Here is an 11,069-nt window from a genome sequence, read left to right as displayed (position 1 = left end):
CATCCGCCACATCTCATCCCACAGAGGAACTCCAAGGCAGACCTACTATCCATCAGCTAAAGGACAAGTCTCATTGGAGATGGAGGGGATATAGAGTTACAGTTCATCTAAAGCGAGATTTTATGTGGTCACAAATATTTACCATGAAATGTTTCTCTCTGGAGCCGAGGATTTCCTACGGCAGGACTCAGTAGACCCTTGGTTAATCTACGTCTAAAGAAGAACATCATTTTATTTTAAAACCTCAAATGAACGCCCCCATGAGATTCTCTTTAAAAAATGGGGTTTTTTTGGAGTCCAGAAAATCCATGAGTTCATTTGCAATGCTATGGAATATCTATGGTCGTCATTAATCTTTTTTTTTAAAGATTTTATCTATGTATTTGAGAGAGAGAGAGAGAGCACAAGCAGGGGGAGGGGCAGAGGGAGAAGCAGACTCCCCGCTGAGCAGGGAGCCCGACGCGGGGCTCAATCCCAGGACCCTGGGATCATGACCTGAGCTGAAGGCGGACACTTGACTGACTGAGTCACCCAGGCACCGCTGGTCATTATTAATCTTTGTTGGTTTTCCATGGTATCACTGAATAAACACTGCTGAAAAATACTCATGTTTCTGAATTAATGGATAGTATCATTTTTTAAATTGATACTTTGGCAAATAGCAGGAAAAATAGTCCAAAATACTCACGTTTTTCTTTAGCTGTATGAAGTAAAATAAAACAAGATAAAATATATAAACAACTTTCAGAAATCACAGTGGCTGTTAATCAGCGCTTTGGAATAGAAGCGTGTAGACTGGTACGAGAAAGGGGTGTGGTGGAATGTGTTATTATAGCTCATTCTTCCATTTACCTACAATTTGCTGCCATCAGAAACCCCTAGGAATATGGCCAGTACACATCCCATTCGGCTCTTTAAATTTCTGTTTATAATCTTAAAGAGGTACTCTTTGTAAAATGTGATTTTAAAGAAATCTGATCTAGAGAAACGGAAACTCTCTTACGACGCTGGTTGCAGGTAAACCAAAAAAGCACATCTGTAAACAATTTAGTAACACCCACCAAACAGCCATTACTGAGAATCTATCCCACTGATTTTCATCCTTAAAAATGGAAAAAGCTTTAGGTGCAAATATTGTTCTCAGAGTATAATTATACTTACCCAAACTGTAAAGAACCTAAGGGATTAGTTAAGAAAATTAGAATATTACACAGCCATTCAAAATGATGTTTAGGAAGAGTTTAAAAAACTATGGTAAATGATTAAGTCATGATGCAAAGCCAAGAAAAAGGGCAGGATATAAAGTGACGTGTATAATAGAATCACAACAGTGTTTTTAAAAATTCTTTAAATTTGCATAGAAAATAAATTGACATGTGAAAAGCGGTATCTTCGGATGATGGGACTGTGAATGTTTTTTTCTTACTACTACTTTCCTCTGCATCCCACATTCTCTGCATGAGTGTTACTACTTTTATTTTCACTGTAATTTCTCTTTCTTATTTCATAGGAGACATGTATTTCTTTCGTAATGAAAAAGGCATTATTATCCTAAAAAATACTGTGTGTACAAACCCGGATTGTGATTGGGTTCCTATGTCCACTATGCCCGTGGTTATCAACTAATCCTCTAGCTAGAGATGTGGCAGGGGACCCTTCTCAAAATGGTGATGGCTCAGGCTCTGTTTAAATGAGCAGAGTAAATTTTAAATATTTTCCACAGTTTCCAAACTGGGGTCATCCAAGATGCTACCACCTGATACAGTTTTAGGAAATTACCTCCCTTCCAAAACTAAAAAAAAAAAAAAATCCTTGAAACTCATGTCTTGCTTCTTCCTGAAAAGTATTATCAAAGCTGCTGTGACCCTAAAGAAAGGATCATCAAAGCTGACAAGCTATTTAAAGGAATGGCCGCATTTAAAAGAATCGAGCTCTCCAAACACTGCTGCACACCTACCTTCAAGTTTCAACAGAGGCATTGTTGCCGGGGTCCTGGATTCTAGGATAGCACAGTAGAAAGGAGGAGAGAGGAGGCTGTGGGGATGACTGCCTGACAGTATAAAACACCCTGACACTCATTTTATGATTTTGCTTTGCACCTGTAATCTGACCCTTCTCTGCTAAAAAGAGAGAGATGAGTTTCAGACCTATTTATAGTTGGACGCAACTGACAGTGAGAAACAGGTGAAGCCTCCAGGCTTTACTCAGGGATTCCAGAGATGATATGTGCTAGGTCAGAACTGCACTTCGCTACTTTCTAAATCTTCCTACAGATTGGATTCTCCTCGAGTGTGGTTTTCTTGCATGACCTGACCGCTGATGATTATTTTTCCCCCCGGTGAAATACAGGGAAGTCTTCCAGGCTGTGGACGTCAAAGTTCTCAGGATTTCAGTCATGAGAAAACCTTTCTGTAGTTGATGACTATGCTGGTGTAGTCATCGAGTTCACAGCACACACACACACACACACACACACACACACACACGCTTTCATTAGAAATACCCTAGATTGAACAGAAATTCACCCGACAGAATGTCTTTAATAAATTAAGTAGTAAATTTACTTCAAATCTTAGAGGAAAGTCACCTGCTATCTGGAGTGCTCAGTTACCCCTACTCTGTAAATTGTCACAAAAGAAATAATATCTTTTTTATATAAAATTTTATAGTACAAAATGCATTTTCCAGACATTATGCATTTGATCCTAATTACAATCTTAGAAGTACTTTCATCCTTGCTTCCCAAATGAGAAAACTGAGGCTCTGAGAAGTGAAGTGTCCTGCCCAGAGCCATTCTGCTCATAAATGGCAAAGCGGAGGCTCTCTGGACCAAACTATCATGATCTTCCCACAATAACAGAGTCTTTGCTATGGCTAATGATGTACTAATTACTTCTAGGCAAAGAAAGTATTTCCTGGATTCAGCAGAATATATCGATTGTAACAGTTTTTAATTTTTAATTTTAAAAAAAGATGTGTTTATTTATTTTGCGGTGGGGAGGAGCAGAGGGAGAGAGAAACCCACGCAGACTCCCCGCTGAGCGTGGAGATGAGGGGCTGATCTCACGACCAGAGCAGAAACCAAGATTTGGACGTTCAACCAACCGCCACCACCCAGGCACCCCTGTAACGGTAAGACAGTAGCAGAGGGGCGCCCGGGTGGCTCAGTCAGTTAATCATCTGCCTTCAGCTCAGGTCATGATCCCGGGATCCTGGGATGGAGTCCCGATTTGGGCTCCTTTCTCAGAGGGAAGCCTGCTTCTCCCTCTGCCTGTCGCTCCCCCTGCTTGTGCTCTCTCTCTGTGACAAACAAATAAATAAAATCTTCAAAAAAAAAAAAGACAGTCGCAGAGGTTGGAACTTCAGATCTGGAATAGACTGAATGGACGTAGACTGAACGACCTTTTCACTACTATTTCCTATTAAAAAGTGGGACAAGCCTCTTTGTTGGCAGAGCGGAGTATTTGGCTGCCCAGCTTTACGGTCATCACCTCCTTTTAATCAACGACCCCGGAACATATTACAATGCTGTTATTGAACCAAAACATTTTTTCATTCTTTTCCAGTTTTGGGGGTGACATTTCCACCTGGATTTCTCAGTGGTGTCTGCAAATTGATATTTTCCAAACTGAATGTTCCCTTCCCCAATCCTGCTTCTCCTTCAGCGATTCTTACCTTTATATGTTACCCTCCAATGTTCCCATTCCCTCTGTGGTTGTCTACTCAAAAGTCATTTCCCCTTTTTTTCTCATTAATAAAGCCTTTTTTTTTGGTTTGGACACTAATGTACTCAGCCAGAAAACTGTATTTACTAAACTTCCACACAGCACAGTCTGGCCAAGGGATATAAATAGAATTGCTGGGTGGCATGTCGATAAATCTCTTTTAAAAGAGGTCAACTTAGCTGGCCTATGTTCTGCCTTTTGCCCATCTTCTTCTTCCTGTCTGGAATAAAAAATATCTGGGTGGGTGCAAATCAGTCATTGTTGTAACACAAGTGACAAGCAGGACAAAAGCCACATGTGAAGAATGCCTGAGCAGAAAGAAAGAGCCAGGGTCCCTGACAACACCCTGACGTCACCATATTAGCTCTGGACTGCCCACCTGCGGTCTTCCGAATACAGTTGACCCTCAAACAGCCCCGGAGGTAACGGCACCAGCACCCTTCTTCCCGCCCCCTCACGTGGTCAAAAACCCACGTGAACTTTTGACTTCCCCAGAACTTAACTACTAATTGCCTACTGCTGACCAGCAGCCTTGCTGTTGACACAGACCGTTGATTAACACACAGTTTGTATTTTATATGTATTATATACTGTATTCTTACAATAGAGTAAGCTAGGGAAGAGAAAATCATAAAGAAGAGAAACTACATCTACAATACAGTATCTATCAAAAAATCCATGTATAAGTGGATGTGGGTAGTTGAAATTCATGTTGTTCAAGGGTTAACTGTATATAAGGAAAATAAATTTGTTTTAGTCACTGATGAGTCAGGTTTTTTGGTTACCAGCAGCTAATGTAATTCTGATAAGTCATTAATCATCTCAAATCTGATAACTGCAATAGATGCTTAATTATTTTCCCTGCCTCCAAACCATATTGCAAAATGCTGCCAGATTAAATCTTTTTAAAACACCACTTTGGGATGTTTGGGTGGCTCAGTCGGCTAGGCATCTGCCTTCAGCTCAGGTCATGATCCCAGGATTCTGGGATCGAGTCCCGCATCAGGCTTCTTGCTCAGTGGGGAGCCTGCTCCTCCCTCTGCCTGCCGCTCTCCCGCTGGTGCGCTCACTCGCTTGCGCTCTCTCTCTGGCATATAAATAACTAAAATCTTTTTTAAAACCCCACCACTTTCATCCTTATATTCTCCACTTAAAAACATTCATTGAGGGTGGCTCAGTCGGTTGAGTGTCTGACTTTTGGTTTTGGTTCAGGTCATGATCTCAGGTCATGGAATCAAGCCCCGAGTTGGGCTCCATACTCAGCGTGGAGTCTGCTTGAAAGTTTTTGTGTTTTCTCTCTCTCTCTCCCTCAAATAAATAAATAAATAAATAAGTCTTTAAAAAAACACATTCATTGACTCTTCGTTTATTGTTTCAACAAGTATTTCTTGGGCACTCAAGGACACCAAGTTTAGTGGGTAAGGTCAAACAGACCTCTGTTCTAGTCATATCTCCTCTTCTTACTAGTTGTGTGGACTCAATTTTTAGGAAATTCTAACCAGATATTGTCCTGGGCAGTGGCATATGTATAGTGAACAAGAAAGACAAAGCCTCTGTTTATATTCTAACAGGCGATAAGGTAATTTCAGGTAGTAATGGGTGCTATGAAGGAAACAAAATGAGACGATTTCTAATGATGAGAGATGGTTTTCAAGCAATTCTATAACTGAGGATAGAAATAGACCCCTTCTCAGAACTGTTTATTTTTTTTTAATATTTTATTTATTTATTGGTCAGAGAGAGAGAGCACAAAGCAGGGAGAGCGGCAGGCAGAGTAGGCAGAGGGAGAAGCAGGCTCCCCGCTGAGCAAGGAGCCCGATGAGGGATTCGATCCCAGGACTCTGGGATCATGACCTGAGCTGAAGGCAGACGCTTAACCGACTGAGCCACCCAGGTGTTCCCTCAGAACTATTTAGACTACTAGTGTGGATTCTTAGATACCTCACACAAGTCTCTAGTGGGTCATCAAGACTCTATCCATACAAATTTTAGAAAATTGCCCCCCCAAATAATTTGAGAACTTCTTGAATAAATTTCCATATGACTGTGGAACATTACAGAGAAAATAAATTTCCTCAAATCTATGGGATCAACCCTAGTTACTTCATACTCTTATCCCATTGCTATTCCCCATCCCCCAAATTCAAAGGCTTATATACCAATTCATTTCAGGGCCCAAGCCCTTTTTCATAAATGTGCTATTATCAAGAATTCATGACCCACTTGTGGAATTGCAATTACTACAGTATGGTTGGGACTGAAGGATAGAGTTTGAAAAGGTGCCTGCCAAGAGACAGGGAGGAAAATGAGGCAAAACCATACCATGCTAAGGGGTTTCAGTGTAATCATTATAGCACTGGGGGGACATGGAAGAGTTGTTAGGAGCAATGTGAAATAATAAAAGGGGCATCTGGGTGGCTCAGTCGACTAAGTGTCTGATTCTTGATCTCAGCTCAGGTCTTGATCTCAGGACTGTGAGTTCAAGCCCTGCATTGGGCTCCACACTGGGTGTGAACCTACTTAAAAAATAATAACAATTAATTTAAAAATGAGTTAAAAAACATATTTTGACCATATATCTTCCACCAATTAACCTATGTTTATTATCTTATTAAATCTTCACAATGTTTCTTTGTGGTAGATAATATTATTAATCTTCATTTTTCAAATGAAGTAACTGAGGCTTAGAAATATTAAGTGATTGTCCATAGTTATGCCATCAATGAGGCAGAGTCGGGATTTGAACTTAGATTCATCCTAAGCTGAAGCCTTTGTGCTTTACTTCTGCATTGTACTGTCTCTTATATGATCTATTTGCATTTCAGGAAATCCCTTTGGCCACATGTGGTTAGGAAGGGAGAAAGGCTGGCAGAAGGAAAACCATTAAAAGGTCATTTTTTTGAAAATCTTGGTTAAAGATGAGGAAGGCTTAAACCGAGACAATCACTGTAGAACTGCAGTAGGCAGTGACAGATGTGACCTGTTTCAAGAACAAGACTATCAAACCACAAACTGGATATTGGGGTGATGAAAGAGGGGTTGTCGAGAATACATTTCAAGTTTCCTTGTGAGTGATTGGTAGGAAGATAATGCGAGGGGATAGATAAAATTAAGGCCAAAACCAATGTATCCGGCTTAACTCATCAGTGTGGAAACATCCAGTCGGCAGTTGGATATTTGGCTTTGGAGCTCAGGAGAGAATCCTGAACTGGAGATAGATTTGTGAGTCATCGGCAATGATCGTGGTTAAAACTCTGATAATCAGTTACATCACGGAGACAGAGAGAAAGAGGGGAGGGCCACAGAAAGATTAAGGAAAGCGAATATCTTTTTTTTTTAAGATTTTATTTATTTATTTAACAGAGAGATAGCCAGCGAGAGAGGGAACACAGCACGGGAGTGGGAGAGGAAGAAGCAGCCTCCCAGCGGAGGAGCCCGACGTGGGACTCGATCCCGGAACTTCGGGATCACGCCCTGAGCCGAAGGCAGACGCCCAACTACTGCGCCACCCAGGCGCCCCAGGAAAGCGAATATTTAAGGATTGGTGGTAGAAAGAAAAGACCACAGAAAGAGTTGAAATGATGGGGGAAGAAGGAGGAGAAGTGGAAAATACTGCCTCATAGAAGCTATGGGAGGAAAGCAATCTGAAACTGAGTTACAGGGTTTAATGCAGTGAGCCTTCACGAGAGGACAGAAACCAGCTCATAGGTTTGGCTATTAGGAAAGTTAGTGATCACCGCGCGTCAGTTCAGGTCCTTCAAGAAGATGTCCAGACAGAATGAGACATACAAGAGATTTACTGGAGTAATGCCTGTGAAGGATAAAAGAGGAGGGAGCAGTAGTCAATAGGGAAAGTCTTTGGACCATGGTGCGACGCAGATCTGACAGGTGTAAGAGGAGAGAGGGAAGGAAGGAGGATGGGTAGAAAGAGGCTCAGATTGCAGGAGAAGCAGATTGTATGCTTCTTTTGCCTGTGAATTTGAGGAGTACGCGTTCAGGAAAAGCATCTTTCGTAACGTTGGCTGGTGGGAGCGGTTCTGGGTTCATTACAACTTCCGGTTTGGGAGCACAACCCTTTTGCCAGCAGCGTCTGTGCACCGTTTTTGTCACCCTGTTAGAGGTATGTAAAAGTTACTTTATACCTAAGTAATCGGTTTTTGTTTGGAGTATAACGGAACCTGTGGAATTTCACTGGATTCAGCCTCATTTCCCTCTCCGTAATAATTTCCCATACATGCCTAAAAATAAAGAAGTCAGATTTATAAGACTCATCCTTTCCATGAGACAAACTGACTTTATTTCCTGTCTCTTGAATGGAACTGAAATTCAGCAATTTGCTTTTAACAAAACAATCTAAACTTAACAGTGTACCTGAGTTCTGTTGGAAGTGAGGGGGAGGCATGCCAAGGGGTCCCTGCAATGGGGATTGTGCTGAGGACTGTTCCAAGCTTTTGGGTTTTTTTTTTTTCTTAAACATATATTAATTCATTTAATTTTCACAATAGTTTGTTTGTTTGTTTTGAGAGAGACAGAGGGTGTGCATGTGTGGGAGGGGGAGGAGGAGGGGTGAGAGAATCTTAAGCAGCCTCCACTCCCAGTACGGGGCCCACTGTGGGGCTCGATCTCACAACCCTGAGATCATGACCTGAGCCGAAATCAAGAGTCCGACACTTAACTGACTGAGCCACGCAGGTGCCCCTTCACAATAGTCTTTTGAGGAACTATTATTACCTCCGTTTTACAGTTGAAAAAATTTAGATACAGAGAGGTTGACTTACCCAAAGGCTCATAGTCAGTGGTTAAGTATTAGCCCAGGTATTCTGGCTCCAGAGTGGGGGTTCTGAACCACTGTTATATCCTCCTTCACTATTGCTTAGTTGTGCAATGACCATGACTGTGCCTAGAGGGTAGTGGGTTCTGGACTAGGCATGAGGATGGGATCTAGTGATTCCCCATTGATAGATGGTTGTAGAATTAGATTGAAGTCGAGTGGTGTTTGAACTTCTTAAGAAATCTTCAAACGAGGGGCGCCTGGGTGGCTCAGTCGGTTAAGCGTCTGCCTTCAGCTCAGGTCATGATCCTGGGGTCCTGGAATCCAGTCCCGCATCGGGCTCCCTGCTCAGAGGGGAGCCTGCTTCTCCCTCTCCCTCTGCCTGTCTCCCCGGCTTGTGCACTTGCTTTCTTTCTCTCTCTCAAATAAATTAAAAAAAAAAAAAAGTCTTCAAACTAAATCTTGAATGAAAGCCTAAAATGAAAAACGGATGAAAGTGGACCGCTTCAGCTGAAGTAGGGGGATAAGGAAGGACAGGGCTCCATCCACTCAGGCTTCCTCAGAAGTCTTTATAAGACTCGAAGGGCTTTGAGAAGCATGGTTTCAAAACTACTCAGTGAACCAAAAAGAGCACAGGATCTGAAATCAGGAGACCTGGGCTCAAATCTAAATAAATCCATCCATTTTTAGGAGATTCTGTTTTCTCACCAGTAAAATGGAGGTCATTCCTGTATTTCTTTGTTGTTGAGGATTACATGAGATGAGGTTCGTAAGAGCACTTTGAACATGCAAGGCAATATATCGTTTCTGTTTCTATGGAGCCTTGACTTGAAAAGGAGCGACCCAAGTGGCGAAGAGGCGTGGGACAGTTTCTGGTGCATCCTGGGTAGCCTTGACCATTCTCAGAAAGACAGGGAAGGAGTCAAAGGAGTCAGAAAAACTGGGTAGGGTCTTTGAGACAATCACCAAATTCCAACTAAGAAATTTTGTGTTAGTGATCTCTCCTCCATAGAATATAAAAGATGAATAAGGAACCAACGTCTATCTGGTTCGCTACTCAATGTTCAGAGCAGCACGGCGCCCAAGCACATAGTAGGCATTCAATAAAAACTTGCTGAATGAATTAGGAAGGCAAGTCATAAGGAAAATTTAGTGAGCCAATGCACCAAATATATTTTGTTAGGGCATGTGGCTCTGCCTCATGGTAGGATCCAAATGTCTCTCTGAGAGGAAATGTCAACAGCACATACAGAACGACGGGGTGACACAGGCACAGGCCTTGGTAATTCTGCTATTGTAGAGTTTCATCTGGACTTTAACTGTTAAATGTCAAACTCCTCAAATTCACAGGCAAAAGCAGCATACATTTATGGGAGTTCTTGATCTAACTTGGAAGAGGTCTTTAAACTTCACTCCATTGGTTAAAAAAAATCAGGGATAGTGGGTCTCAGTTGTAAATGTGGAGAATCAATCTGTACTAGGATGTTTTAAAATAATTTGCAAGTTTTCTTTCAGACTTGATCTTCTATGTACCTCACACATCTGCAGCTCCTAGAGAAAGGGTCAGTAGTGCCAACTGTATCGTTTCACTGCAGCCTCTCTAGACTTCTTTTCCTAACTTGGCTATTTCAGGCTCATGTACTTAAAGGTTCTAGGAGGCAACGGCTCCCTTCCAACCACGTCCTCCCCCGCTAGCCGCTAGGCTGGAAGTTGCCTCTATCTTTAGAAACATTTTAGAGACATTTAATAATCACTTTAACTCCCAACATTGGGTGAGTGCTACCTCTTGTTCTCTCTTTACACTCCCACAAATCAGTGGTACACTGTATTTATAATGGAGTATTTGTACTATTTTAAGAAGAGACTAAGTTCATTCTTTAAAGCTGAGAAATAACATGCAGTAGGCTAATAAACTATTTTGGTGCAAGTGTGAAGTAAATCATGGATACACAATCTCCAGGTAAGAACAATCAATTCCTGAATTTGCTTCCAGTTCATGAATCTGAACCTTTTATTTCTCCTTTTGGCACTGTGAAGGATGTTTCTTTCCTGTGTTTATGTTCCTAGAGTTCCAGTTTGCTTTTATTGACCACGTTTCATTGCCCCGAGTTATTTTTAAAGCAATACAAAGCATATCTTCCCACTTGGATACTGGACATTGATCTGTGCTCTCAAGTCACGGAGTTGGCCACTCTGAAATGTCTCTTAAGCAGTTTTGCAGAATGATCACTAGTGTGGCCTCTTGGCCCCTTTACCCGTATTTATGGGTATCAAATAACTCATCTAACTATGTTGGCCTTTTAATGACCTTGAGTATTGCTTGTTCTAAGAACAGAAATCTTAACAGCAGAGGTACATGGGAGGTCTCCACATATTACAGATACACAAGCTTCCGTGGCTACTTTGTCATCATTTGTCTCTTTGTAGCTTCACTTTGCCAAAGAGAATAGCAGCCACCAGCAGAAGCCAGAAAACATCCTTTTCTCCTTCCCTCTTTCAGTTACTAGGGGATCAAATATTAGCAAAAAATAAATGACAGGAGGCACAGGTGATAACTTAAGGGGGAAACGGTT

The sequence above is a fragment of the Ursus maritimus genome, unplaced genomic scaffold, assembly GCF_017311325.1.
Source record: "Ursus maritimus isolate PB19 unplaced genomic scaffold, ASM1731132v1 scaffold_12, whole genome shotgun sequence".
In the NCBI taxonomy this organism is placed as follows: domain Eukaryota; kingdom Metazoa; phylum Chordata; class Mammalia; order Carnivora; family Ursidae; genus Ursus; species Ursus maritimus.
The sequence above is the reverse complement of the archived record's forward strand: the minus strand, read 5'-3'. Positions refer to the sequence as shown.